General features: G+C 30.5%; 1 protein-coding gene across 1 annotated transcript in view; it reads left to right on the top strand.

The window, feature by feature from the left end:
- Positions 1-3,445: 3,445 nt before the first annotated feature.
- LOC105143170 (uncharacterized) overlaps positions 3,446-9,986 on the top strand; it is a 440,192-nt gene continuing 433,651 nt past the window's right edge. Inside the window, exons 1-2 of the mRNA XM_087407269.1 lie at positions 3,446-3,583; positions 4,835-5,230. The gene's annotated coding sequence lies outside the window, so the exon portion shown is untranslated. The remainder of the gene's footprint in view (positions 3,584-4,834; positions 5,231-9,986) is intronic.

The following is a 9,986-nucleotide window of genomic DNA, read 5'->3' as shown; positions in this document are numbered from 1 at the left end:
CTGAGCCCCCTCACCACGTCAAGGTGTACCGTGAGAGGGAAGATAATCTGAAAAATGTAATAAATAACTATATTACTATGCTATTATTGCAATCGGTTAACTTTTAGAAACGAATACGTCTGCAATCCGTTATCATTGCGAAAAAGTCAAAGCAGATAAAAGGGCTGAATCTTTTATTTAGATAATGTCTGTAAGATATGATTAGAATCTATAAAATAGGCTAGAGATTAACAAAAGGAAGAAATGTTTCTTTTATTAATTGTTCCAAAGTTACGGTTAATTTTTTAACGAAAGATGCACAAAAACAAAAATTAATTAAATTATTAAACTGTATTAATTGTACTGAAAGCAGGAATTGCGACTTTTTTGCATGAGTGTATTCGTATCAACGTTGCTTTTCTATAACTCGTGTGATACCATTCGATACAAACAAGTAGCCATGTCGCATACTGCTCCTTTTTACATTTCTTTTTGAAACATATAATAATCGCAAAAAGTGCTAGGTATAATACGAAATGTTGTATTTTATGATTATTCACATAATACGATTACTATGAATAATTGGTATGAATAATTATTCATAAAGTATAATACAACGTTTCGTATTGTATTAGACATTCTTCGCGAAAAAGATTTCAAAAAGTAATGTGAAAAGAAGCCGCGACACAGCTACGTTGTTTGTACGAGCTTCGGTAAGGGAATAATAACTGCGCGATAACTAGGCGTAAACATGACGCGCCGTTCCGTGCCACCTCGTACCATCCCCAACCGAAGGTCACGCGCCAACCGTCGAAATACTACGTACTAACGTACGCCTATTATAAAATCAGTAAAATAATATTCATTACGTTTTAATATTCTTCGATGAATATTACACGATGCTTTATTATACGATTTACGTTTTATTTTTTGAATTCGTTACGCACACAATTCTATATCTTAGGCCGGTATTCATAGTCAGGGCTTATATTCAAGACCGTCTTAAATATAATTTTAAGAAGTCACGAATCAGAGATTCGTATTAATGTCTCAAGATATTACTTAAGACAGTCTTGAAATAAGAATGGACTATGAATACCGCCCTTAAATATCTAATTAATATATCTGTAAATGTGTAATATATGATATTTCTATTTATATCCATTATTATATTTAGTCCAAATTGTTTCATAATTCAAAAAATGTTTGCGTTTATCTTTACTTAAAGAATGTATATTATTAATCTTATTATTAATCTTTATTTGAACGTAAATCGTCAAAGAAAGTAATAAAGATTGAGATATAACTCTGGTACACACCTTAGTTTTGAGCAATATTACTATTTGAGCATCCTGATGTAATTAATTATCAGTTCGCGTTCGTGAATCTCTAATTTTCGTAGATTAATGCGCGAGCGCCTCACGCCACACGTCCGTCTTGCTGCGAAGTCGTCGAACGAAAAGGATGACGATCGACCACCGCGCTGCGACCCCCCCTCCGCCTTCGCCTCGCGACCCATCGCTTTTCGTCGCTCGCGACCCCCTTCCCCCCCCCCGAGCTTTTCGCCGGGTGCATTTATAGCCTATTTAGGCGTTTGAAAAATATTGAACGGTTAGTACAATTATTCAAGTATTTTATATGATTTTGACAAACGGATATCGCTGTACATTTCGCGTTTTGCTTTGTGGCATCTCGGGCACAATCCTATATTACTTGCATGGTTCTCTTAAACGAATTATCGCGTGAGATATTTTTGATATTTTCAATAATTCTCAATTTTCATAATTCTTTTTAATGATTCATTCTTCAATAAAGATTGATAAAATATTATATATATGTTCTTTATATAAAGATAAATGCAAATTTTCCTAATATCGTGAAACAATTTGTGCCGAATACAGCTTTAGCTAAGAGTAGTAAACATCTTCTTAATCATTATTTAATTTTTCAGTTATTCATACTAGTAATAAATTAATTTAAGACACTATTACTATTGCAAATTATCCGTGTTTCGGAAATTCTTTCTTAAACTTATGTCGATAATGGCTCGACAAAATAACATATCAATTATTTAAAATAAAAAATATAAATTAAGTTCCAGAAATACTTATTTAAAATATAAAATTGTAGGAATCTGTAAAAAGAACAGGTACGAAAAACTTGTTTAAAATAAAAGGTATAAAAATAGGTTCCGGAAACTTATATAAAATATTAAATAAGAAATAAGTCAGAAGTGTATAGTTATTTAAAATAATGAATTAATACTAAATAACGCTTTTAATTTTTTTATTTAAATTACATACATTAATTTTCGTCGCTTTTGCAAGTAAATGAAAATTATTAAACGGTTCTTACGTACATTTTGACATCTTTAGAAAGTATTTGTAAAGTTGGATATTTATAACAAATTGTATATAATATGTTTCATATATAATATATATAATAACATATTTTTTTAAACATGTACATTATTCCAATTATAAAATGTTTTGAATGTCAATTTTAAGATATTGAAACATATTTATCCTTTAAATATTTTTGCTTTGAGAGTTTTACATTTTTGTATAAAAAAATACAGTTTCCTTATTTTATTAATTATATTTAGTTATAACAATTTATATACCGTTTAATAATTTTCATTTACTTGCAAAAGCGACGAAAATTAATGTATGTAATTTAAATAAAAAAATTAAAAGCGTTATTTAGTATTAATTCATTATTTTAAATAACTATACACTTCTGACTTATAATATTTCTTATTTAATATTTTATGTAAGTTTCCGGAACCTATTTTTATATCTTTTAAACAAGTTTTTCGTACCTGTTCTTTTTACAGATTCCTACGATTTTATATTTTAAATAAGTTTCTGAAACTTATTTTATATTTTTTATTTTAATTAATTCGTATGTTATTTTATCGAGCCATGATCGGCGTTACAATAGTGTCTTAAATTAATTTATTAACTGAAAAATTAAATAATAATTAACAAGATGTTTAGTACTCTTAGCTAAAGCTGTATTCAGCACAAATTGTTTCACGATATTAAGAAAATTTGCATGTATCTTTATATCAAAAACGTATGTAGAATATTTTATCAATCTTTATTGAAGAATGGATCATTAAAAAGAATTATGAAAATTGAGAATTATTGAAAATATCAAAAATATCTCACGCGAATAATTACTAATTCGTTTAAGAGAACCATGCAAGTAATATAGGATTGTGTCCGAGATGCCACAAAGCAAAACGCGAAATGTACGGCGATATCCGTTTGTCAAAATCATATAAAATACTTGAATAATTGTACTAACCGTTCAATATTTTTCAAACGCCTAAATAGGCTATAAATAGCACCCGATGAAAAGCTCGGGTGGGGGGAAGGGGGTCGCGCGCGACGAAAAGCGATGGGTCGCGAGGCGAAGGCTTAGGGGGGGCGCGGCGCGGTGGCCGATCGTCATCCTTTTCGCTCGACGACTTCGCAGCAAGACGGACGTGTGGCGTGAGGCGCTCGCGCATTAATCTACGAAAATTAGAGATTCACGAACGCGAACTGTTAATTAATTACATAAGGATGCTCAAATAGTAATATTGCTCAAAACTAAGGTGTGTACCAGAGTTATATCTCAATCTTTATTACTCTCTTTGACGATTTACGTTCAAATAAAGATTAATAATAAGATTAATAATATACATTCTTTAAGTAAAGATAAACGCAAACATTTTTTGAATTATGAAACAATTTGGACTAAATATAATAATGGACATAAATAGAAATATCATATATTACACATTTACAGATATATTAATTAGATATTTAAGGGCGGTATTCATAGTCCGTTCTTATTTCAAGACTGTCTTAAGTAATATCTTGAGACATTAATACGAATCTCTGATTCGTGACTTCTTAAAATTATATTTAAGACGGTCTTGAATATAAGCCCTGACTATGAATACCGGCCTAAGATATAGAATTGTGTGCGTAACGAATTCAAAAAATAAAACGTAAATCGTATAATAAAGCATCGTGTAATATTCATCGAAGAATATTAAAACGTAATGAATATTATTTTACTGATTTTATAATAGGCATACGTTAGTACGTAGTATTTCGACGGTTGGCGCGTGACCTTCGGTTGGGGATGGGACGAGGTGGCACGGAACGGCGCGTCATGTTTACGCCTAGTTATCGCGCAGTTATTATTCCCTTACCGAAGCTCGTACAAACAACGTAGCTGTGTCGCGGCTTCTTTTCACATTACTTTTTGAAATCTTTTTCGCGAAGAATGTCTAATACAATACGAAACGTTGTATTATACTTTATGAATAATTATTCATACCAATTATTCATAGTAATCGTATTATGTGAATAATCATAAAATACAACATTTCGTATTATACCTAGCACTTTTTGCGATTATTATATGTTTCAAAAAGAAATGTAAAAAGGAGCAGTATGCGACATGGCTACTTGTTTGTATCGAATGGTATCACACAAGTTATAGAAAAGCAACGTTGATACGAATACACTCATGCAAAAAAGTCGCAATTCCTGCTTTCAGTACAATTAATACAGTTTAATAATTTAATTAATTTTTGTTTTTGTGCATCTTTCGTTAAAAAATTAACCGTAACTTTGGAACAATTAATAAAAGAAACATTTCTTCCTTTTGTTAATCTCTAGCCTATTTTATAGATTCTAATCATATCTTACAGACATTATCTAAATAAAAGATTCAGCCCTTTTATCTGCTTTGACTTTTTCGCAATGATAACGGATTGCAGACGTATTCGTTTCTAAAAGTTAACCGATTGCAATAATAGCATAGTAATATAGCTATTTATTACATTTTTCAGATTATCTTCCCTTTCACGGTACACCTTGACGTGGTGAGGGGGCTCAGTACCTAGAGGATATTTTACACGAAAAGAATGATTTTTCTCAAATATCTAAAAATTTTCGGATTGTCTGTATGTATATATCTAGATAAATTTTTAGATATTGAGTAAAATCATTCTCTTCGTGTAAAAATCCAACGGGGAAACTAACGTCGCCGATTTACTTGAAAATGAACGAACCGCAGCCGGTTCGTCGCGTCGCGCGTTTCGCGAGTGCCGTTCTAGTTATTGGACTCAAGTTATAGTCCGCGCGCGATTACAGTGTATTCGCGAGTGTTTTACGCGAGTGTCCTGTGCATATTCTGAGAGGAGGTGGAGGTCTGAGACATCGGGCACTGATGGAGCAACCTGGCGGTAAATATTTTTTATTTGTGTAATATTAACCTTTTTTCGCTAATTTTTATATCATTTTATTTGACAATAATTTAAAAATGATTATTTTTAAATCATTGTTAAATAAAATGATTTAAATAATTGTATATTCTATAAAATAATTATATAAAGTAATTCTATAAAATAATTATATATTCTCTAAGATAATTATATATTCTCTAAAATAATTATTGTATATATATTTTTTAAAGAAGATCTTAGCGAAAATAAATTTGTAAAATTTTGAAGTAATTTTTAAGTAACTTTCTTTTTACATAATTTAGATTTTAAATAAAAGTAGAGTTATTAAAAATTTAGATAAAGTACTATATTTTTTCTAAAATAATTATATATATTCTCTAATGAAAATTTTAGTAAAAATAAATTTGTATAAAATTTAAATATTTTAAAATTTTAAACAAATTTATTTTTACTAAGAGAGATCTTTAAAAAGAATATATTATATATAATTATTTTAGAATTATATACTTTATAAAAAAATGTATAATTATTTTAGATAATATATAATTGTTTTATATCTAATTAAATAATGGGTTCAAAATTCAATGCTTACAAAAATTATATTTTCAAAATTGTATGATTGTTTTTCAGCAAACTGCATGCGTTCAGATAGCAATTATTTTTTAAAGTAATGATTATTAGTTATTTTTTTACTCAGTTTTAATTTGGATTTTAATTTATTTGTTACAGATGTAATTTTTATGTAATTCTCCTTTTACATAATTTAGATAAAAGGAGAGTTTTTTAAAATTTAGAGAGAGAGATAAAATAATTATATATTTTTCTAAAATAATTATATATATTCTCTAAAGATCTTAGCAAAAATAAATGTGTATAAAATTTGAATAATATTTTAAAATTTTATACAAATTTATTTTTACTAAGAAAATAATTGCTATATGAACGCATGCAGTTTACTGAAAAATAATCATACGATTATGAAAATATAGTTTTTATAAGCATTGAATTTTGAACCCATTATTTAATTATAGATATAAGATAATTATGTATTATCTAAAATAATTATACATTTTTTTATAAAATATATCATTCTAAAATAATTATTTATATTCTCTAAAGATCTTAGCAAAAATAGATTTGTATAAAATTTAAATAATACTTTGAAATTTTTATTTTGGATAATACATGATTGTTTTATATCTAATTAAATAATGGGTTCAAAATTCAATGCTTGCAAAAATTATATTTTCGTAATTGTATGATTATTTTTCATGAATTATTTTTCATGAATTGTATGATTATTTTGCATGAACGCATGCACACTGCATAGCAAAAAATAGCTTATAATAATTATTTTTTAAATTAATTATTATAAGCTATTTTTTTACTCAGTTTTAATTTGGATTTTAATTTATTTGTTGCAGAAGTAATTTTTAAGTAATTCTCCTTTTACATAATTTAGATAAATGGAGAGTTACTTAAAATTTAGATAAAATAATTATATATTTTTTCTAAATTATTATATACATATAAAGAATAAATAGGTAAAATTAATTTCCTTAAATCATAATCGTGGCATTAGCAATTTGTACCGGAATACGGCTAGATACGTTTAAACATTGCGTTAAGGATTCTGCCATCAAAGAGTATTAGTCAATCGCTCTTCCTATATAAGCAGGCGAAGATTACTCACAATCAGTCGATGTGTAGTTCATACGCTTAACGAGCTGACCGCACAAGACACCCACGGTTGATCCACATACCGACCTCGCCGACGTTCGTACTCTGATCTTGCATTTGTGGCCAATCAGCAGCTTTGATATCAAAGGACCTGGAGCCGGTTACGTTTGGAGAATGGTTACGTTTGCAAGACGCGTAATTCCACTATAATTATCTAAGATCTTAACGATAATTGCTCGTTTCTTGTCTTCTCCGCTTCCGCAGTCACATATAATTTCTTTTGACATAACTATTGCAAATTATCAGAATAATATCAATGAAATATGCTTGGGATGTTCGCAGCGTCGTAAGCTCCGTGATTAATAATTTAAAGCTACGTGGACGCGTCATGTTTAAAAAATTTCATAATGAAAATTATAATTGCGATACTCATAACAGGAATTGATAATAATTCAAGTTGTATGCTATACAACAATACGCTTCACGTAGGAAAGAGCGTATGGCTTGTCAGCGGAATGCATTTAACTCTGACACGCACAGCGCTTTAAACTCATCAGCTTTTACATGGGATTTCAAATGACTCGCAGGAGGTTTCAAACGAAAAACGCAAGTCAGTTGGTCAATCCATTAGAAGCATTTCGTTCGAGAGTTGCTGCGTAATGCTTGCGATTCGACTGACTTGCATTACACATGCATTGCCTTAGGAAGCATATGCCGCCGACTTATGACATTCCTTCTCTTCCCTTTACTGAAATCCATCGCTCACGGTTTTAAAATGCAGGATTCTATTACTATAATGCGGGATCTTATTATGAACGGGAAAGAAACGTGAATAAATATTTCTTACGTACAAAAGAAAAATACGGAAATTTCATTAACGGAAAAAAAACGGCAAACAGAAAATCGCGAGTTTGCACATACGTGACAAAAACTATTAACACCCTTTTACATTGTGTTTCTATTTTTTAGTAACCGTTGGGCTCACAGAAGTACACTTTTCGGAAACGCGTTTTTGCCACATCTCTTTGTTGTCGCCTGTGTACCGACACTCAGTTTGCACGGATTCCAAGTGCCGCAGAATGGTGCGGGATGTTGTTGCGTTGTTTGACGACTGCAGAACCTGAACCGCGCGCTCGCGAGTCGTAACTACCAAGTTCCATATAAAATTGCCCGATAATGGCCACAGTGGTTTCGGATTGACGGCCCGCTCTTTTATACCTATGCTCATGCAAACACGTTTTCATTCGTTCTCGTCTGATTCCTGTCATCGGTTTGTCCACCCAACCCCAGGATTTTCATATGTCCGAGCTCGTCAGTCTCGTAACTTTATAAGCAATAACTGAACGCGAGCGCGACAGGTTTATGGGTTGCTCGCCGCGATCTTTACGCCCTTGCATCACCGCTGCCAGGTGTGGTCAGGGCTTTTTATGCATACGTGTTTTACGAGGTACGAGCTCTCCTTATCACGGTCCACGTGTAGATAGGAAAATAAAACGTAATTCCACGGCAAGGAAAAAAGAAAAAGACAGAAAGAGAGAAAGAGAAAGGAAGAGGGAGAGAGAGAGAGAGAGAGTTACATGGTCGTGTGACTTTTAGAGATACGTTCGCTTATCGGATATATGACCTGGCTTAGGTCGAATTGTGGTTTACCATAGTGACCTGCAATTCTTTTGATTTTTTATATAAAAGTTGAGAGTAAATAAAAGAGAATTCATATTCTATTAGGTGTTGGAATTAATTCGTAGCGTTTTACAAGTGATGGGAAGTACTTTCATTAATGTATTTTTTAATGCTCATGTGAAATAAATAACATTCTTTCATTAAAAACGCTACGAATTAATTCCAACACTTAATATATACATTTTAATAAAATTTGGATAAAGCTTTGTGTGAATTTAATACTTATTAATATTTATTATAAATCAAATTTTTAAATAGCTGTATTGTGCATTTGTGTCTTAAAATTAAAAATTTTGATTTGTAAAAAAAAATAACACAAAATAGATAACACGCGTTTTCTATGTATTATATTTAGATACTGTTCACGACGATGAGTCAGTGTCGATCGACGTCGCGACAAATGCGAATAATAGTGTACTAGGAGTCTAGAGTCATCGATTGACAAGTACTATGTGCGTACTTTGTATGTACGTCAAAGAACAAATATAGCGATAGTTCATAAACGTTCCTATTTTTATGTCGTTACAACGGAAATAATACTATCTATCTTATGCTCTGTCGCAAGTGTGGCAATTCTCAGGACGATCCGATTTTATACTCTCGAGTGTTCAGATATAGCACCTTAGACCTCGTTTCCTCATCAGAATAGTCGTATTGTAACATTAATGCGGTCTTACGTATCATATTTAGAATCTGACTGGCAATTAGTTACCAGGAAAAGTTCAAAGCGTAGTAACTTTTCTTTCTAAACCACATAGCTATATTCATAAACTTTGTGCTCCATAAATAAAAGTGTCTGTCTTGACATGAATGATAAGTGTGATACAATAACATCTACAAGTGCGATCAATGCTTTAAACTATTTTTTCTTCTTAGTCGCTGTAAAGAAGCAAGTCTGTTATTATTTAACGCGATCAGATATCAAGCATGAAAAAAATTATAAATATGCTCTGAGAAAGAGATACATATCATATGCGGTGTACATATGTGTATTGTAATACGCGTACAGAGTGTATGTTTAAACATTCTTATCATCATTTTAATAACATCGCAATCAAACACTTGACTACTGTTTGTACATATGAGATCACTTACTTTATCTACTCACGTAAAATATTTTTACCTCGAAAAGTATGATTTATAAGATTGAATTAGTAATTTCAAAGTAACTGTAATAAAATATAAACCAATAATTTTTTTCTGAAAAAAATCTCTCTGCACGGAAAGAATAGATTTCGTTGAAATTTAAAAAAATTTAATTACATAGATGCAAATTTAAAAATAATTTTCAATCAATGATCTAATTAAATTTGGGACATTATTGGTATTTAAAATTGAGTATATTGGAAAAGTTCAAAAATAATCGGCGCACAATCATTTCCAAAATAAATTTATT

Source organism: Acromyrmex echinatior, chromosome 6, assembly GCF_024713525.1.
Source record: "Acromyrmex echinatior isolate Ae372 chromosome 6, ASM2471352v2, whole genome shotgun sequence".
Taxonomy (NCBI): domain Eukaryota; kingdom Metazoa; phylum Arthropoda; class Insecta; order Hymenoptera; family Formicidae; genus Acromyrmex; species Acromyrmex echinatior.
Note: the sequence above shows the minus strand (reverse complement) of the source record. Positions and strands in the feature narration are given on the sequence as shown.